This window comes from Periplaneta americana, chromosome 4 (genome assembly GCF_040183065.1).
Source record: "Periplaneta americana isolate PAMFEO1 chromosome 4, P.americana_PAMFEO1_priV1, whole genome shotgun sequence".
Lineage (NCBI taxonomy): Eukaryota > Metazoa > Arthropoda > Insecta > Blattodea > Blattidae > Periplaneta > Periplaneta americana.
The window spans coordinates 137786875-137805539 of NC_091120.1; positions in this window are offsets into that span (position 1 = coordinate 137786875).

Sequence of the window (18665 nt, forward strand, 5' to 3'; positions counted from 1 at the left end):
GCTTCGTATTACACACATACAAATGGACATCATTTACACAATATTCTCATATGATTTTTTGTATTTTTATTTAGCTAGTAAGCAAAGTGACTACAAATTCAAAATTATACAACAGAAAATGTTCCTAAACAGTACTATAAGAGCCAGGCTCTTGTACAGTGTGGTCTTAGCGAATAATACACATAAAATTTACAAAGACAGTTTACTAATTATATTATATTATATTATATTATATTATATATTATATTATATTATATTATATTATTATATGGATATTCTCGTGTAAATATAGGCCCTATAGGATGTACCAGTTGTTATCAATTTTTGTCTGTGGCTCAAAAACAGTACATTACTTGTTCTATTAAGAGTAAATTCTCTTTTAATGTATTATTATTATTATTATTATTATTACTATTATTATTATTACTATTATTCTTATTATTATTATTACTATCATTATTATTACTATCATTATTATTACTATCATTATTATTACTATCATTATTATTATTATTATTATTATTATTATTATTATTATTGTTGTTGGAGGATTGTTGTTCATAACTTGTTTCGTTCCGTTCATTAGCCACACTTAAATCTTACAGCAAATTGTATGTATAAATCCAATTAATTCCTTAATTCCATTACTCTAATTCCCTGTATAGACATTATACGTAAACATAGGGATTTCCTGAAACCTCTGTCACTTTTTTGTTTGTTTCTTTTTTAGAGGAAAATTTCGAGTTTTACGGCAATACAGATGTAACGTTTACAAATAATAGGGACTGTATAATACATTTTCGGAGTAATCGTACATATGCGGAAGGAGAATTTGTTATAATTTAACAGTATTCAACACATTGAGAACAATTCATATATTATTTGTAATATGTCGTACTGTATAATAAATAAATAACTAAATAAATAAACTATTAAATAAATAACTGCTTAACTAAATAAATAAACAAATTAAGAACACCTAAATACCTAAATATATGAATAAATAAATAAATAAATGTGTAAGAATAAATAAATAAACAGATAAATAAATAAATAAATAAATAAATAAATACCATCCATACATCCACCCACTCATCCATGCTATGTCTCCTCCTGAAGCAAGGAGCTACAACAAGATGTTCTCCACCTTATGTATAAATGTATTGTCTAATGTTTCAGAGTAGTGGCTCCATTAATAGGGAAGGCAAAGGCAAGAGAAACTGTTAGTTTCTAACCAAGAATTTGTTAGCTAGGAATGTCTAATTAGATGTTTTTAGTAGGTTATTTTACGACGCTTTATCAACAGCTTAGGTATTAGATGTTCATACCATCTATGATATATTGGAAATTTCATACAATACTTATCTTTCAATTACTTCAATACATAAAATTTCATTAGATGTGGAACTAGAAACAAGCTTTTAATGGTGCTATATGCAACGTTTCATTCACATTTTAGAATATTATTTGCAATTATTTGACAAAGTATATGATTATGTCTCGTGACGAGAATATTGTACGAAATGGAAATATAAAAATTGGAAATTTATCCTTTGAAGAGGTGGAAACATTCAAATACCTGGGAATAACAGTAACTAATATAAATGATACTCGGGAGGAAATTAAACACAGAATAAATATGGGAAATGCCTGTTATTATCATCCAGTCTGCTGTCAAAAAATCTGAAAGTTAGAATTTATAAAACAGTTATATTACCGGTTGTTCTTTATGGTTGTGAAACGTGGACTCTCACTTTGAGAGAGGAACATAGATTAAAGGTATTTGAGAATAAGGTGCTTAGGAAAATATTTGGGGCTAAAAGGGATGAAGTTACAGGAGAATGGAGAAAGTTACACAACACAGAACTGCACGCATTGTATTCTTCGCCTGACATAATTAGGAACATTAAATCCAGACGTTTGATATGGGCAGGGCATGTAGCACGTATGGGCGAATCCAGAAATGCATATAGAGTGTTAGTTGGGAGGCCGAAGGAAAAAAGACCTTTGGGGAGGCCGAGGCGTAGATGGGAAGATGATATAAAAATGGATTTGAGGGAGGTGGGATATGATGATAGAGAATGGATTCATTTTGCTCAGGATAGGGACCAATGGCGGGCTTATGTGAGGGCGGCAATGTACCTTCGGGTTCCTTAAAAGCCAGTAAGTAAGTAAGTAAGTAAATAAGTAAGTAAGTATTTGCAATTATTTGAAATGCATGGTATCGTCGCGGTTAAGAGATAAAGCTGTAAGTTTTAATGGTATAGTTCATGTTTGTATATAGACTTCTTATTACATTAAGTGCCTGAAGTAACCACCATAGTTTGCCAAAATAAATTTATATTCACTCGATAGAATGCATTCTCCATGTAGATAAAACCAAAATAGTTATTTGTGTCGTACTCCACTTGTTTTCTTGTGATTTGTTTTATTACAAAAATATTATTTACAGTGGATCTTTCAGAGCGAAATTCGCTTTCAGTTTCCAGAAGTAGTTTTTTACTATGTTTTTTAATCTATTTTTTTTTTTTTTTATAATTTTGAAGTAGATCTTTCACCCTACATTGAGAATACTTTTCCTCGATAATAAATTATTGCAATTTGACCTTCCCTTTTTTAAATACAGATAAATATAATAAAGCGAATATGACCAAGAGATTGGGATCTGTCTTCAATTCCGACATACTTGGGGCGTTCAATAATGATTTGCACTCGCCCTATAACTGCTGCAAAGTAGCAGTTTGAGATGTGTGGCGATGTATGCGTGAAGATAGAAGATAGTACTGTCTACTGCCACCAGATGATGTTGCTGCTTCCCATAGGTAGATCACTGGAGCAGCAATTGTTCCGGCTTGAGAGTACACTTGTGGACATAGATGAAGTAACATGGAAGCAGACAAGCACGGGCAAAGGTGGACAGTGTGGTTTCTCTGGAGGGAAGGAGTGACTGCTTGAGACATCCACAAGAGGTTAGTAGCCATATGTGGGGAGGCAGCACCAAGTCGCAGATCCGTGTTTCATTGGGTATCACAATTCAAAGACGGCAGGGACTGTGCTGAAAAACGCAGAAGCACTGGGCGTCCAGTAACTGCACGCACACCAAACAATACTCATCGTGTCAATGATCTGATAATGGAGAACAGGCAAATCACGTGTGATGAACTAGTGAAGGCAACAGGTATATTACGGGGAACACTCCACACAATCATCCATGACGGCCTGAAGATGAAGAAGGTGTGTGCACAATGGGTGCCACATACCCTCACCATTGCCCAGAAACAGACGCTTGTGGAGATATCCCAACAGTTGGTGCAACAGTACAGTGCAGATCCAGAGGAATTCTTTGAGCGTCTGGTCACCGTCGACGATTCATGGTTTTTCTGCGAGACTCTAGAAAAGAAACGCCAGTCTATGGAGTGGAAATACTGGGAACCCTCGTCCCAAGAAGTACGGCCGGGACTATTCGTTCGGAAACAAATGGCAACTGTGTTCTGGGACCAGGAAGGGATACTTGGTTCCCTCCTAATACGATCATAACAGTGACCGGTACTGCACTTCACTGCATCAACTCCGCCGACGCATTCAGCAAAGCAGCTACGGAAAATGGGGACGTGGTGTTCTGCTCCAACAAGACAATCCGCGGCCATATGCCAGTCGCCAAACCATTACCACTATTCGCGAACTAGGGTTTACTGTTCTGCCACATCCTCCATATTCGCCGGATCTGGAGCCTAGCGACTATGCCCTATTCAACTCAATGAAAGAGGGCATGCGGGGTAAGAAGTTCACCACCAATGACGAACTTCATGCAGTTGTCCAACAGTGACGCCGGAATACCCCCAAAGAATGGTTTGCTACGCAAATACGAAAGCTGCCAGAACGTAGCAATACAATCTTCTGCTGAGCAATTAGTGTTATATCAGATTTTATATAGTTTCTCCCATTTTTATCATCCATCTATTCTATTAACAAATTTTAGCTATTTTCTTGATTCATCATTCACAAGGAGTTATATGCAAATATTTGTCTTTCATATAATATTCATTTCACTAAATTCCATTCATTACATTTCACTTATTCATTATTTTTCTGTCCAAGGGTAGATCTTTACTGCAAACCCATTATTCTCCAATCTTCTCTTTTTCCGCCTTCCTCTTAAGTTTCCGCATACGATCCATGAACCGGTATCTTAATGTTGTCTATAATCTGACATATTGTTCTGCCCCGAACTTTTCTTCCGTTCATCATTCCTTCCAGTGCATCACACAGTAGGCAGTTTTTCTCAGCCAGTGACCCAGCCAATTCCTTTTCTTCTTCCGAAACAATTTCAGCATCATTCTTTCTTCATCCACTGTTCCTGACACAGCTTCATTTCTTGTTCTATCTGTCCATTTCACACGTTCATTCTTCTTCATATCCACATTTCAAATGCTGCTAGCTGTTTCTCTTCACTCCGACGTAATGTCCACGTTTCTGTCCCATACAATATCATACTTCTCACAAAGCATTTCATACGAGTCTCTTCCTTACGTAGTTGTTTTTCTAGAGGTTCATTACAATTCATTTCATATTGATGCCTTATTTCTCCTTCATTGTATTGAAGCCAATTCAAATAGGTTTCATATATCTCTTATCTGTTTCAACTCATCATTCTATATTGTCAGTTCTATCTTCCTATTCAATATTCTTTTCATACCTAAAGCTATTTGATATACTTTTGTTACTATTTCTTTAATTTGTTTCCATTGCATTTCAATATCATCTCTAGTAGGAGACTGATGTATAAAAGTTGTTAATCTTCTCTGATGATCATCTTTAGTTTAATACTAATGAAAAGTTTAGTTATCAAATTAAAAATTAAAGTTATAGGTACCCCTTTCAGAAGTCACGAAGATGCACGAGGACATCGAGATAGAACTCGACTTCACCTCTAGAATGAGGTAATGTGGTGAGCACTACTCTCCGACTTATTTTTATCCTCGGATACTCAACGTAACGAGGCTGAATGGACTCTGAGGCCGTTATAGGAGATTGTGCAACGAAAAAAAAAATCCCGCCACTATCCGGGATTCGATTTGAGGCCTTCTAGTCTGTAGCCAGTTGTTCTACATATCTGAGTTATCCAGATGGCATGATCCAATAAATTATAAGTATTATGTAAACAACTTTTTTTTTAAGTTGGTTATTATTAACGACGCTGTATCAACTTCTACGTTATTTAGCGTCGATGAAATTGGTGATAGCGAGATGGTATTTGGCGAGATGAGGGCGAGGAGTCGCCATAGATTACCTGACATTCACCTTATGGTTGGGGAAAACCTTGGTAAAAACCCAACCAGGTAATCAGCCCAAGCGGGGATCGAACCCGCGCCCGAGCGCAACTTCAGACCGGCAGGCAAGCGCTTAATCGACTGAGCCACGCCGGTGGCTTGTAAACAACTACTAACAGTTTTCCCAAAGTAGAAATTGAAGTCTTCACAGATGCCGAAGGGAACTACAGTATTATGGACTTGTAGGCCTTAAATGGAGATTTTTTGATAGATATTAATACACAACAAACAATGTATCATGGAATCCTGTCTATATTCAGAGATAAATTGCAATCGACATAGCTTCGGAAGAAATTAGAGACACATCCTAAAATATTAGTGGCTAAAGCTCCACGTATCGGCTACTCGGTCATCGAGATATTCAGGATGCAACTTGAGTTAAGTATACTAATGCAAATTTATAAGTAATCAACAAGTAAAAATATTCACTTTCAATGTATATAATCCCATGTAGTCATTTCAGAAAATGAAACAGCAGACACGTAAGCAAAAGAAGTGGCAAAAGAAGTGCCGAAACACAAAAGCAAATAACCATAAACTGGTCAATATTTAATTTCATTCTACATGACAATTCAAATTATCAATGGAGTGACATTACCGTTACAGCATAGATTCTGTTCATTGCGTAGTTGCTGTGAAACGATCTTCTTTATTCTTCCAGCTTAAAATAGTACATAACTACTAATGAACTCAGGCACTAATAGCTAATTGTGCGTCGCATAAATTGGAACTCATCTCAGGAGGCCGCAGTGAGTGAACAGCTTCACGGTGCTACTCGATTTGATTCCTTCAATCTTTCCGGAAGACAACATGAGTGTTTGCCGAGTTATCGATGCCTGTCCTGGCTTAAACCTGGACAGACACATAGAATATGAGTGATGATTAGAGTCCTGAGATTGGTTACCTAACTCACAAGAGTATAGGTATGTAAGGAGTATAGCTTGACGTCATCCAACGCTACTTAGTTCAGGTCTGCTGTTCAGTGAACATACGAAAACAAAACAAAGCTAGGCGGCTTGAAAATAATTGCTCCGATAGAAAAATTTGGTAGCGAGCACGTCGTGAGGAAAGAATAAAATACAGTTTATCAAAAAGAAGGAAACATTTTTCTTTTGAACACTTATGAATTAAATTGCGTTCATTCTATAGAAATGAGGACGGAATAAGTTGTTGACATTGTTCTTGTTCCAAGTTTTATAGAATAATATGTACTTCAATCTCGCTACGTCCATTTATTTCAATAGAAGCTGCGTAAAAACTTAAGCAAATGATAGTGAGTTTTAATTAATTTGTATTGTAAAGCAAAAAGCCCAGACGAGCAATCAATGTTTGGCTGAACAGAAACAAATAAAAGATAATATCTCTGCTCATACATATCTGGTCATGTGAAATCACTACAATAATAGTAGTCAACGTTAGAAAGATACTTCCTTTATGTAACAAGATATAAAACAGAGGGGATGCCATCACGTTTTAGTTGATATCTGCTGAACTGAGCAAGGTTTCTCGTGAAGAAGAAGAGTGGAAAAGGACAATCTCATAGACACTGTTAAGAAGGATCTAGAATAAGGAGAAGTGTAGTAGAAACAACACTAATGGAAACATCCTTGGTAAATTTAGACTTCGATAGCTGAAAAGGAACAAAACTGAAAATATAAGTTACTAGGCTTTATCTGCATTGTTACATTAATATATACATAAGTTTGTAAACTCCTTACTCTCTTTCATAGTTCATCATGTATGAAGTTCAAGTTGTGAGAGATGGTAGAAGAAATAAATTTCTAAAATACTTTAATATTATTTCCGTTTCTAAGAAATACATAATTATACGGGCATAATCCTAACCATATCTTCAAGATAAAAAGTGTTACATACCAGAAATAAATATTGCACCATTATCAGAAGGTTATATAATTATATAAAGGCTTGAAGATGAAAAATGTATTAATTAATTAATTAAGTATTATTATTATTATTATTATTATTATTATTATTATTATTATACGTTTGAAATAAGTTATTCACGTTTTGTTACTTGTAGTGCTGGAAATGATGATCAGCAAATAAAAGAAAAACAAACACTTTCAGTTCCATCAACTTACAGTATATCATACAGTTTTGTAGACATTAATTTATACATTTCTATCGGCCTGAGTAGCGTAGTCGGTATAACGCTGGCCTTCAGTGCTCGAGGTTGCGAGTTCGATCCCGGCCCAGCTCGATGGCATTTAAGTGTATTTAAATGCGACAGGCTGATGCCAGTAGATTTAGTGGCATGTAAAAGAACTCCTGTGGAACAAAATTCCGACACACGGCGACGCTGATATAATCTCTCCAGTTGCGAGCGTTGTAAATAAACCATAACTTTAAAAATATATATTTCTATAAAACATTTACAACAAACGTAAATAGTGTGAGAAAAATTCGCATGCTTGTAGGTATTAATATCAAATAAATGTTTTGTTATATTTCCGTCATTGACTTATCATATAAGTTAATATCATAGAGTGGAACTCTTTATATTACATATTTTACAATCTATATGAACGTTTTCGTCACTATTGTATTAAATGTTATGTTTTATTTAACGACGCTCGCAACTGCAGAGATTATATCAGCGTCGCCGGATGTGCCGGAATTTTGTCCCGCAGGAGTTCTTTTACATGCCAGTAAATCTACTGACATGAGCCTGTCGCATTTTAAGCACACTTAAATGCCATCGACCTGGCCCAGGATCGAACCCGCAACCTTGGGTATAGAAGGCCAGCGCTATACCAACTCGTCAACCAGGTCGACGTCACTATTGTGACATCATCAGATAACTTACATGTAATTTTCAATATGGTAACCTCATTTGTGTGGCATTTGACTGTAATAATAATAATAATAATAATAATAATAATAATAATTATTATTATTATTATTATTATTATTATTATTATTATTATTTATTTGTACTGGCAGAGTTAAGGCCACAGGGCCTTCTCTTACACTCTTCCTGGTCACAAAGTATACAAGTAGTTAAAATGTAACAAAAGTTACAGAACAGAATACTAACATATTACAAATAATAATAATAATAATAATAATGATAATAATAATAATAATAATAGCATAATAAAATCGACACTAAACAACATGAAAACAATACCATAATAGAAAAAAGAAAGTAAAATACATTGGAATATAGCAAAAGCAACTCATTCAGTACAAATGGTTAATATGGAAAACGTAAGGAAGAATATAACAAAATAGAATGTAATAAAATAATAAAAAAGAAAAAAAAAGAAAATTAAATAAAATTCACAATAAAAGGCTATGATAATAAATTCATCAGCTGATAAAGAGAACAAAAAGGGGAAAGGAAGGAAAACAAATATATACCCTATATTTTTACAAAACTATCGCGGAGAAAAGGGCTTATAACTGAAAGGAATCTGAATTGAAAAAGTGCAATTTTAATTTATTTTTGAAACTAGATAATGTCCGACAGTCTCTGATATGTTGTGGTAGAGAGTTCCAGAGATGAGTTGCAGAGAAGGTGAAAGATGAAGGGTAGAAGGATGTTCTGTGTTTAGGAATGGAGAATGTGATGTGGTATTGTGAGCGAGTATCTATTTCGTGATATGAGGACAAATGTTGAAAACGAGAAGCTAAGTAGCTAGGATTAGAGTTTTGAAGAATATTGAAGAGTAAAGTGAGAGAGTGAATAGTTCTTCGCTCTTTGAGACGGACCCAGGACAGCATATTTAGTGAAGGTGTTATACGGTCAGATCTACGGACGTTGCAAATAAATCTAACACATGCATTATGAACACGCTGTAGTCTGTCTGTCAATTTCATGTTAAGGTCAGTGTAGAGAGTTTCACAGTAATCAAAATGAGGCATCAAGAGCGACTGCACTAAATTCTTCTTGAGAAGCAACGGAAGGAAATTTCGAATTCTTTTTAGTGCGTGAATTTTCATAAAAATTATTTTACATGTAATGTAGTAGAATGGAAGTGTTAACACAATATTAAAAGTGAATGTTAAAAGACTTAAATTAAGTTAAAAATTAAAAACATTGTAAAACACACTACGAGCCTTCACTTAGGCTACTAGTAAAATCAACATTTTTGTGTTGTATATTCATAATTAAAATCGTGCAATATTGTAGTATAGCCTAAATCATTAACTTTATATGGTTATATGTGAGTGAAAATTCGTTTACAATTTTTTTTGGTATCATGTAGACCAATTTGCATTTTATATAAACTATATTACATGCCGTACCTGTAATGAATGTTTGTATTGTTTACGTATTTATGTGATTTATGTTTTCGTTTGATGGATAAAATGTCGATATGTGTAGTTGCTCTCGAATTTCAGTCTTGTATAATTTGATGATGCAAACTGTGGAACTATTGTCGAAATATTGTATGGTTATTTGTACGTAGTTTTTATAATGATGTTATCATAGGCCTACATAATTTGGAAGTGGTGGTGTATATTGTAGAACTTCATCAAAACAAAGAAAGATGAGGAGGAAGAAAGAAAAAGAAAAGGGAATAAAGAAAGAAATGAAGAGACAAAGGAAGGAAGAAAGAACATTACTGCAGAGTATAACAGTTAATTTTAATCCCCTCTTATTCATGAGAAGCTGTATGTCATCTGTGTTCAGTTAATGTTTTCAGAACGGGGTGCTGTTGCGCGGTGCAGGACTTCAAAGGCTGGTATCTTGTAGGGATCTGGAATCATGGCGACATAACCTGATAAGTTGATGTCTCAATCCGCAATCCACACTTCCCAGAATAACGCATCACGCGTATAATCCATATTAGGAATACATCATCCACTTAGTGCGAAGGCTCTCTGTGGTGTTTATTTAACAACGCTCTTCACTGCGAGCTCGGTTCACTATCTTATGTGAAATCCACGGCAGTGGCGTATCAGAAAATGGATACCTTCCTTCACAACCATCTTGACTCGCTGAAAAGCAGACACATCCAGATCTCTTTAATACATCACGCTGATTTAAATGACTTGAGAATGGAAAAAAGTGGAATATAAAATAATAATAATAATATATAGTACGATTTAGGCCTTTTGGCCTGTTTCCTTTCCATAGCAATTTAAAATTGGTCTTTCCAACATTTTCTAGAGTGTCCGATTCCTTGTCTCTCTTGCAGCAACTGAAGCAGTTCACTTGCTCCATAATTTCACTATCGATAATAATTGAGGAGGTTCCGTTCAAAATATGCTTTAGGCCTATACAGTTTTTGATGAAATTGAGTTATATACCAAATCCAGTATTCTGAGATAAGGTACTCTACTAAATTTCGTAACTATGGGTATCAAATTCTACCATATTTCCATATAAAAGGTGAAAAAATGGAATTTCATTGGGCAATGGTAAAATTAATTTATAAGCATATGCTGATGATATTGTCCTTCTAGGACAAACAGAAAGATGATATCAAGAAACTTTTTAGACTTTTAGTAGAAGAAACAAGAATAACAGGGATACAAATTAATTCTGATAAAACTAAATACATGAATATATCACGTAGGCCTCAAATAATAGAAGGTGACTTCTAAGAGATGATTGGGAGCTTCAAAAAGTTACTGAATTTAAATACCTAGGAAGTATAATTAATGAAACAGGCTTATTTGGGAAAGAAATTGAACACAGACTCATTACGGCAAATAAATGTTATTACTCCCTTCATAAATTGCTTAGTTCCAAACTCCTTTCTAGATTATCAAAATTAAGATGCTATAAAACAATAATCCTACCAACTCTCCTATATTGCTGCGAAACTTGGATATTAACAACAACAACAAAAAAAAACAGCAACAACAAAATCCCTTTTTACTTTTGAGAACAAAATCTTGAGGAAGATTTTTGGTCGCATTCAAGAAAATAACACATGGAGAATTTTGAACAACAAGGAACTAAGGGATATTTATAAAGATTCGACATAATAGCCTTAATAAAAAGTCGAAGACTACGTTGGCTTGGACACGTTCTACGGCGTGATGAAGATTCTATTCTACGTAAAGCTTTTGACTATTCTTCAAGATGTACGAGACCTCTTGGTAGACCTCGTCTCCGTTGGCAGGACCAAGTATATGATAATCTTTGTACAGTGGGTGGACAACAATAAGATGCAGAGAACAGAGATGAATGGCGATATATCGTGAATGAGGCTAAAAACCACTTAGGTTTTGAAATGCCCTAAATTCAATTGAACTGAATTGAAAAATACGAGGTTCCGCAGCAAAACCTGCTTAATGCGTGAAGGTAGTAGTGATACTCCGTACCAGAATCTACCTAATGTAACTATAAATATAAGAATGCATGTTTTAAGGTCGTTAGGAACGCATGTGTTTTCCCTTAGTAATTGTAACAGCGTTTGCAGACTTCAGCAAATCTTTCTACATTGTTAATAATCGACGAAGAAAATATATTTTTTTCTAATTGAAACAAACATAGTTTATACGTACTCATTTCAACATTGGGTATATTTTGATTCATCTATTCATTTATTTCCTTATTTATTTACTTCGAATCTACTTTCTATTTATTTACATCTAATTTACTTCCTGTTTATTTACGTATTTATTCATTCATTCACTTATTTACTTATTTAGTTAGTTATTTATTCTTTATGTATACAAAATAAAACTAGGAAACATTAAAAAAGCTTATTACTGCATATTTAGACATTAGCTGTTACCTATCAAAATGAACTGTGGCATATCCTAATCATTTTATAACGTTCTTCACATTCGTGTCAGAGATTCAATTTGTTCAGAGAAGTTTCATAACCATAGTTGTATAAAAGTCATTCAATAGAGAAAGTCGTTAACATATCTTGTGCGATCTGTAAAACATTAAAGAACGTCTGGTCAAAATGACCGATATGGTCATTCTAGTATTAAAAATAATACTTTTTTATGAAAAAATTTATAACAATCACCTCTGCGGTGGCTGAATATTCAAATCTTCAGACTATCACGCAGGCGGCCCGGGTTCGATTCCCGGTCAAGTCAGGGAATGAAAAAAAATCCATAGTGACACTTGTAGCGGACAAGGTCGCAGTTGGGGTTTTCCCGGGGTTCTCCCGTTTTTCCCCAAATTAGGCATTTACACCATTCCGTCATCATTTCTCCATTTCGTTATCAATCCGTAGCATTCCCCGAACATTTTTATCGTTTCTGCTGTACTGGAATCCAATAGCTTTTAGAACTTTCTGCAATGAGGAACGTGAAATGTTAATTTCTAGTGTTCCGTATTTTGCCAGCTCCCGGAAAACTGTGTATAAAGCCTTCTTTATAATACAAAGCAAGTAGTGTCCGTCTTAAAGCTTTCTGATTAAATGTGCTCAATGTTGTAAGAGGAGAGTCCCCGAATACGTTCTTTGAAAGGGCTTCTAAGTTTTTCTCCCAATTATTTTTTTTCATGTAATTATATACCACAGTTTATTTTAGACACACTCGTCGCTTTAAGTGTTCCCTCCGAAACATGACTAAAGGAAATTGTCTTCCATTCATTGCTTTGCCATATCCGCTCTGCTAATACATATATAAATACGACACATGACTTTCTTGGTATCAGAGTGTTGGCCTATGTAACGTCCTCTACCACCTATTATACATAAGTAGAATATAATTACTAAGCACGCCGATACCTGCACACTAATCACAATATCCATTATTTATTTATTTAAATCCACCACCAACAGAAGCAGGCTTCCAATAATTATAGGTGGCTTACATAGATACATACACAAAATACATAATAAGAAGAAAAAAACAAAACAAATAACACAGACGAAAGAAAGAAAATACATAACGGTAATAGATGCTAGAATATAATATTGCAGTTAATATAGTGCCAAATGTCAATGTAATGATGCAAAATTATTTAAAAACTAGAGTAAAACATTATAATACACTTCTTCATAATTTAAATATCTAAGGAAATACAATTCTTTTTAATAATGTAATTTATTGTAATTTATCTTGAATGAAAAGTAAAAAGTAAATTACGTGTTTAAAAACTGAACTAAACTAGTTTACGAGCAGGCCTAGACCGAAGGAGGATAACGAAGAACGTTAACACGACGCACGGTTCCGATTTCAAGAACCTGAAAGACAAAAGTGACGTAATAACGGAATTCTTTTACATGCCACTTGTCCATAATGAAAACTAGGCTATTGTAATAGTTCCTCTTCACTTCGTCCATGTTTCTGCTCCATACAATGCCACACTCGACACAAACCACTTCACTAGTCTCTTCCTTAGTTCTTTTTCTAGAAGTTAATAGATGATGCTACCTTTTTCTGTTAGAATCTTCCCTTTCCATTGCTATTCTCCTTTTAACTTCCTGACAGCTGCTACGATAGGTAACGAAAGCCGATTTCGAAAATGAGCTATTACGCCCGGGGGGATCATAGTGAGAACATCACGATACCTCCGTACTGGTTAGATGATCGTTCACCTCCGCTGAGTTTGTTGGCGTGATGTCAACAGTTGGCTGGTTGGCCTTGGCCCTTCATGGGGGCAGTCGAGCCATGAATTATTATTTGTTATGGTACAGATCAGTGTTTCTCAACCCGGTCTGGTACTGGGCCCTGGCATCAATTATACCGGGCCGCGAAGTAATCTCCAGGAATTTGTCACTTTATTTTTCTAAGAATTTTCACGAATAAATAATTTATAGTGGAAATATTCTTTGGAGAGTAATTTTCGTGACTGTGTCGAAAATCGCAGATCTAAATTCTAAAATCGAACTATATAACATCTGTGTAGCAAATGTCAGTGATCAAGCCACTTTTTTTTTAATGATAGGGGAATTTTCAGACTTAGAAACCTTTCAACATTCGGGAAAGGGAATATCGCTGTTTATGACCGATCTTAAAACTGCAAGCCTATTACAACAATGGGCAGCGAATACTCTGTTCCAGAGCCATCTTCAGTTACAAGCCGGAGCATGGGTAGGTTTGGCAACGCTGAGTGGAGGCGGGCGGAGGCGAAATAAAGCCATGACGTTTGACAATTTAGTGCTTTGATTTCGTTGTTACATGTACATTTTCGACATTAATTGATACAAAACTAAGTGCATATGATAAAAATTCAGTGTATTGATGTACATAATTTATTACGGAATCCGAAATGGTATTTTATTTGAGTTTCGGAATACAGCGTAAGTACTTGCATACATTCACTTATAACTTAAAACAATTAAACGCATATGTTTTTATTGATGGTACAAGGGAAAATAAATAAATACTTAAATAAATGTTACTTGTACTAAAAATAAATAAAATAACGAAAATACTTTCGCAATACCCTATTCCACTCAATTAACCATTGTGTGGCTTTGCCGCTTTATGTTGTTTCACCTGTGACGTGAAAGGTCTAGAATATCATATACATTTCAATTTCATGTGATTATCTGTCGTGCTTTTCTATAAATATTTCAGATGTTCAGGAAGGCCAATTTTAGTTTGAACCTCGCCAGTCACCATAACAATACTGTTATCCTAAATTATTTGTTATAAATGTTTTAAATATATTATTTTAAATAGGCCAAGGCCAAGTATAAAGATCTATGAAAACCTGAAGAAACATACCTTCAACATAATACGTAACTCTTTTATTTCAGTAGGTTGTTTTACGACGCTTTATCAGCATCTTAAGCTTCTGAATGAGATGAAGGTGATAATGCCGGTGAAATGAGTTCGGGGTCCACCACCGAAAGTTACCCAGCATTTGCTCATATTGGGTTAAGGGAAAACCCCGGAAAAAACCTCAACCAGGTAACTTCCCCGACCGGGAATCGAACCCGGGCCACCTGGTTTCGCGGCCAGACGCGCTAGCCACATAATACGTAACAAAACACATCATTATATATTACGTATGTGCCAATTAGCGTAAACTCAGTGAACTTTAAATCTTGTAAATACGGAATGAAAAGAAATATGTTTATAACTAATTTATTACAAAAAAGTAATATTAATAAACAAACCTTGAAAACCAGCAAAGTTACTGTATGCATCTAAAAAAATTGTAGGTAGTTCTGACGTATAGTAGGCATTCCGAATCTTCAACAAAACTGCAACATTTATGGGATCATGAAACAGCTGTTTACAATGAACTTGAAAATCAACGGCGTAAATTTATTGATATAGCAGGCGAGACCCAACAATTTGGCTAGAATTCTGATACACACAAACTACAAGTAAGACTATACAAAATGTAGTTTATACAATATTTAATATTAAGAAGAATTGTCAATCACTTTGTCATTAATAATAGCCGTAAAAATTGCTAAATACTGCAGCCATATTTTCATTTATTGTCTTGTTTTTATCGCCAACATGCACTACATCAACAATTAACGTTTGGTACGATAGCGAACATAATTCCATCGACACAACTTATATTGTAACATTAATTTACATTGAAAATCGACATTAGCACCAACACATGTTATGGATCGTAGGCCTCCGTTTGACAGTTAATTACAGTGTTGCCGATGTATGGCTCCGGCTTGTAACTGAAGAAGGCTCTGTCTGTTCTCAAAACTGAAAGAAATAATATAGCCTATATATATGATATCAGTGACCAATATATCTGGAAAGTATAAACAATTTTTTTTACTTAAATTGAAGATTTAAGTAATCTGTATCCAGTTCTGGATGCTGGAAAGTTATAGTGAATACTGTTTCTTCGCAAGGTCGCATTGCAATGTGTAAGTGGTTATTTCAAAACCAGAGTGTCGTGATTTTTTTTTAAGTAACAGACATACAGATTTAAGTTTTTGGTGTTCAGAAAGGGATAATACATCAATTAAAATTAGCATAAATTAATTAATGCCATTGGCTTCAGGAAACTAAAACTTGCTACAGTCATCTGATGACTCATTTATTTTTAGGATTCAATTAATAAAACCATTTGCTGAAAAACTTTCAATTACGATAGGTATAAATCTGTGATTTGTCACACAAATTTCAGAACATTGACCATATAATACACCAGGTCCATTAATTAAAAATCTAACTTGGTTTAATCGACCTGGTGTTGCTCCAGTAATTGATAATTAAATTGTTTATCAACATATCACACAGTTTTCATAGTGTGCTAGCATTCTTCTACTCTTAAGATTACACCATTATTAATTTATTAATACTTTCGTTAGTTAAATGTATGAGCTTTAATAATATTTGGAAAGATATTTAGGAGTAAATTTGTTCCGATCGGGTTAAGGCTGGTTCACAATAAACCGGGAACGGAAACGACAACGAGAAGGAGAACGGAAACAATGTTAAAATAAATGTATTTCCATTCTCGTTGTCGTTTCCGTTCCCGGTTTATTGTGAACCAGCCTTTGTAGAAAAAGAATTTACCGGGCCGTCGTCTTTCAAAGGTTGAGAACCAATGGTACAGATAACTGTAATAGAATTTACTTTAATTAGAACAAATACATTTTTGGCGACAATAAACGTATTACTGAAGACAAAATATTATTGTTAACGACAGGCTTAGTGTTAACAATGTTAATGATTATTACTGAAGACGACAGCTATTGTTTACAACAATAATAAGACTGTGAAAATTATGTTCGTAACTTATTTTGACGCTGATATTACTGTTGATTAAGTTATCATTGACTACGGTCTAATGATACGGACACGAGCACAATATCCAATCACGTGCATACATCAATGCACGGCTATAAATAATACAGCCATTACTTTAAAACATAGGCACAAAAACACAGGCTGACAAATGCACTTTGTACAGCACGTAACTATACAGTAGGATAATGATGTGGCTTGTATGTCCGTGTTACAATAATGCGAAGGGAGATGCTCCCAGTAGTCTGAGTTATAATGTATTACCTGGACCTGAATGCACTCGCAGTGGAGAAAGTGTGTTCTGCTAATTATCATTTTGCACTAAAAAAGGAAACAAGAATTATTGAATACGACCGAGTGGAAATTGAAGACCTACTTCAGTGTCACCTACGAACTTTAAACTCTACGTCAGCCCGCAAGCGGCAGCATCAAAATTTAATTAATTACCTGTTTTATAAATCACACCGGTTTGGAAGCAAAAGTCCCTCTCGGAACGTCTTGAAAAGGAAGAAGAGAGTGTGGCTATTGATTATGAACCGCTTTATGTAACTGTATCAAGTTGTGCAAGGTAATTTGTGAGACGGAGAGAGCAGGTAGAAAAAACCGGCACTGGGAACGAAATTTTATTTAGTTTTTTGTGTTGTCAGATATGTAAGCGTGATGGTAAGTGCCATATGAGAGGATGATTGATTAAGTAATTAATTACAAATCTAAAACGTTACTAGTGTCTATGGTATGCCGCGCCTACATTTAATGCAGAGTATACAGATTTGATTAACAATAAAGTAGGACAAATATTTCTTTCTTTCACGAGGGACGAGTTTGTGGTCCTGAGGAGAGGGGTGAAGTACAAGAAAGAAAAGGAGAAGAGAGGAAAGTAAGTGGAGAGGGAAAGAAAGGAGTTGATGTGAGATTACTGGAAAGGAGAGGAAAGAAAACTAAGAAAAGATAAGGAAAGGAAAGAAAACAAAAGGAAGTAAAGGTAAGGCAAGGTAAGGTAAGGAAAGGAAAGGAAAGGAACTAAAGGTAATGTAAGGACAGGAAAGAAAAGGAAGTAAAGGAAAGGAAAAAAAGAAATGGAAGTAAAGGTAAGGTAAGGAAAGGAAAGAAGAGAAAAGGAAGTAAGGGTAAGGTAAAGAAAGAAAAGGAAGTAAAGTTAAGGTAAGGAAAGGAAAGAAAACAAAAGGAAGTAAAGGTAAGGTAAGGAAAGGAAAGGAAAGGAAAGGAAAGGAAAGGAAAGGAAAGGAAAGGAAAGGAAAGGAACTAAAGGTAAGGTAAGGAAAGGAAAGAAAAGGAAGTAAAGGAAAGGAAAAAAAAAGAAAAGGAAGTAAAGGTAAGGTAAGGAAAGGAAAAAAAAAGGAAATAAAGGTAAGGTAAGGAAAGGATTAAAGTTAAGGTAAGGTAAGGTAAGGAAAGAAAAAGAAGTAAAGGAAAGGAAAAAAAAGAAAGGGAAGTAAGGGTAAAGTAAAGAAAGAAAAGAAAAGGAAGTAAAGGAAAGGAAAAAGGAAGTAAAGGGAAGGTAAGGAAAGGAAAGAAAACAAAAGTAAGTAAAGGTAAGGTAAGGAAAGGAAAGGAAAGGAAAGGAACTAAAGGTAATGTAAGGAAAGGAAAGAAAAGGAAGTAAAGGAAAGGAAAAAAAAGAAATGAAAGTAAAGGTAAGGTAAGGAAAGGAAAGAAGAGAAAAGGAAGTAAGGGTAAGGTAAAGAA